A 3,798-nucleotide genomic window follows, 5' to 3' on the forward strand; every position below is an offset into this window, starting at 1 on the left:
TCTACCTCAAGACCAAACTATACCATTCCTGGGCATATACTCAAAAAGATGTTCCAACATGGCACAAAGATACATGGTCAAGTATGTTCATAGCAGCTTTATTTTTAATAGTCAGAAGCTGAAAATAGCCTAGCTGTCCCTCAACTGAAGAATAGATAAAGAAAATGTGGTACATCTACATAATGGAGTACTACTCAGCTATTAAAAACAAAGACACCATGAATTTTGCAGCTAAATGGAATGTGAGAATATCATCCTAAGTGAAGTAACTCAGTCCCAAAAAGACATGTATGGTATGTACTCTCTTATAAGGGGAAAATAGCCATGAATACAGGATAACCATGCTACACTCCACAGACCCGAAGAAGCTAAACAAGAAGAAAGGCACAAGCAAGGATGCTTGAATCTCACTTAGAAGGTGGAATAAAATAGTCATAAGAGGCAGATTTAGGGAGGGAATTGAGATGGAGGAGGATCACGAAGGAAATGGGAAGTTTCAGGACCAGGTGTGGGAAAGAGCAGAATACATGACTAGATGGCTATGAACATGAATGAAAATCTATAACTGACAGGGATAGGGGTGCATCCTATCCCTAGTCTTCAGGACTAGACAGAGACCTGGGATAAGGGAGGTGCCCAAGAATCAATGGGGGTGAACTTAGCTGTGACTCACTACATTGGGGATATTGAACCTGAAGAGGCTACTTCCTATTGCCAGGCAGAAGCCCCAGTAGAGTGACAGAGACACTAACCCACCCACAAAATTTTTAACCCAAAATTTATCTGGTCTACAAGAAATGCAAGAATGGGGAAGGCACAGAGGCTGAGGGAATGGCCAACCAATAATCTGCCCAACTTGAGACCCATCTCATGAGCAAATGCCAGTCCCTGACACTATTAATTATACTCAGTCATGCTTTCAAACAGAGCATGTTGTCCTCCAAGAGACTCCACCCAGCAGCTGACTTGAATGCAGATACCCACAGCTAAACAGAGGATGGAGCTTGAGGACTCTTATGGAAGAATAGGAGGAAGGATTACAGCCCCAGAAGATTATAAGAACTCCACAGGAAGACCAACAGAGTCAACTCACCCAGACTGTTGGGGCTCTCAGAGTCTGAATCACCAACCAAACAAGCATACATAAGCTCACCCTTCTGTATGCAGAAGATGTAGAGCTTGGTCTTCATGTGGGTCCCAAACAATTAGAATGGGGCTCTCCCAAAAGCTGATGCCTACCTGTGGGATATGTTCTTCTAGCTGGGCTGCCTTATTGGGCCTCAGAGGGAGAGGAAGTGCCTATCTTCACAGAGATTTGAAGTACTAGGGAGGCAGGATGCCGAAGGGGCCCACCTACTCAGAAGAGAAGAGCAGGGGAGGGGGAAAATTGTGGAAGTGGGTGACCAGGATGGGGAAGTAAGCAGGATATAAAGTGAATAATAAAATTAAATTAAAAAAGAAGGAAAAAAGAAATCAAAGTGCTATCACAGATAACAATGCAGCAGAAGGTAAAAATAGGACCAAAAAGAAAACTAAAATAGTTTCAATGGCAAATGAGCCCATTTCTACTTGGAAAATAATAAAACAACTATCTAACAACAACAAAAAGAGTTCTGCCTTTCCAGACCTTATGTTTGTGTCTTTATTTCATTTAATTAATTTTATGCATGACCCAGAGAAGAAAATAGTGGCATCCTTTTATTTGTTATCCCCCTTTTTTCAACCTTTATGAAGAGGTTATGTTTTCTTCATTATGTATTCTTGGAACCTTTCTTATTATAGATGCAGACACTCCCAGAGAACTTGCTGAAAAATTTCCAGGTTCTTATGTCCAAAGACAAAAATTTGGATGCCAGACCATACTTAAAATTAGTAAAAGCCAACTTATAAAAAGGAAAGCTCTCCTGAGAATGTGAATGTGGCTTTTGTGAAGGAAGATAGATGTGTGTATAATTTCATTCTATTTTTTTTCAATGATTTGAGAAGTACTGGTTGTAATTCTTTGAAAGCCCATTAGAATTCCACTGTCTCTCTATCTACACTTGGGCTGCTTTTTTGTTGGAAAGATTTTTCTGACTATTTTAGTCTTCTCATTTGTCCTGGATCTGTGTGAATCCTTGAGGTCTTAGTTTAATTTTGGTAGTTTATGTGTATCAAGAAACTCATCTATTTCTTTTAATGCAACATGGAATTTTTAAGTATTCCATTAAAATTTTCTAAATTTCTTTGGTGTCTGCAATATTTCTTTGTTCATCCCTAATTTTATTAATTAATTTATCCCCTTTCATATGATTAATTCAGCTAAATTGTGGTTGTTTTCTGTTTTGTGTTTTGTTTTGTTTTGTTTTTCAGCAAACTGGCTCTCACACATTGATTATTTGGGCTTTCATTTGTTTTCCTATGACATTAATTTCTGCCTTGATTCTTACTTCTTTCTGTTTCTGAATTTGGATTTGGTTTGTTTGTGTTTTTAGAAACCCTGGAGGTGCCTTTTGGTGACTTCTGACTGGAGGCACCTAGAACTGTAAGTGTTTCACAGCAGTGCTTCCCATAGGCTTTTCTTTAGACTCCTTTCTAGAAGTTTGTTTAATTCTTCTTTTTTTGCCCATTCTATGGTGTGTTGTTGAACTTTTAGAGATTCACTTTCTCTTGATTTTGACCTTTATTGTACTGTGGTAAGATAGGACACCTGGAGTCATTTCAGTTTATCTGTGTTTATTGAGATTTGTTTTGTGTCCCAATATGTGGACCATCTTAAAGAAACATTCATTTTCTGAGTAAAATGTATATTTTGGTGTTTATATGGAATATTACACCTAATATCTGTTAAGTCCATTTGATGGATGAGATCTGTTAATACCAATATTTCATGTTTAATTTTTATTCAAATAACCTGTCCATTAAAGAATTAAAATCACCTTTCTTCATTAAATTGAGGTTAATCTGTTTCATGATGTCCAGTATAATGCTTGTTTGGTCTATAGAAGTTTATGATTATGTCTTCACGGTTAATGTTCCCTTGATTAGAAGGAAGTAGATTTTGTTTCACTGTTTGTGCTTCTGATGTGAGGTTCTAGCCTGCCCTGCAGATGTTGAGTGGAAGCTTGGTTCTATTATTGCTCTTGCCTTGTCTTGGTTTGCTTTCAATTCAGGTGGAAAGAGTGAGCAGCCACTCAACATTGATTACTGATGGGAGAGGATGGAGTAGATAGAACTTGTTAGTCTCTGATAAGACAGAGGATAGTGTGATACTATTTGAGAAAAGTGCAAGAACGTCTCTTAGACAAGTAATACAGGACAAGGGTCCAGAAAACTCTCTGAGAGATGATGTCAATGCAGCTACTGGTTGGGTATGGAGCCTGAGCCTAAAGGGAAGCACAGGTCCAGTGACTAAGGTCAGAATGAGGGAATGAATGATGCTGATCCTGGCTGGGCATGAGCCAAGAGAACTTGAAAAAGTGACTATGACTCCTACCTGAGCCAGGAAGTGCAGCATGGAGGGGACGTGCCAACTGAGAGCCTTCCATCAGACATAGCAATGGAGCTTTCAGATGTGGCTCCCACCTGGTCATAAGATGCAATTAAGTAACAGTGATGGCTTAGAGTGAGGGTCCCAGGACAGATTCAACAAGAAAGCACATAGATGAGGCCCTTTCCCATGATTCAGCTAAGCAGGGAGGCACCATGAGAGAAGGAAATGAGTAACAATGTGAGTTCCCAGATATAATTGCTACCTGTGCCTAGCCATGAAGGGGCATCATAGACTGAAGGTCCAGGGACTTAGCAAGAGAGCTTTCT

The sequence above is a fragment of the Rattus rattus genome, chromosome X, assembly GCF_011064425.1.
Source record: "Rattus rattus isolate New Zealand chromosome X, Rrattus_CSIRO_v1, whole genome shotgun sequence".
NCBI lineage: Eukaryota > Metazoa > Chordata > Mammalia > Rodentia > Muridae > Rattus > Rattus rattus.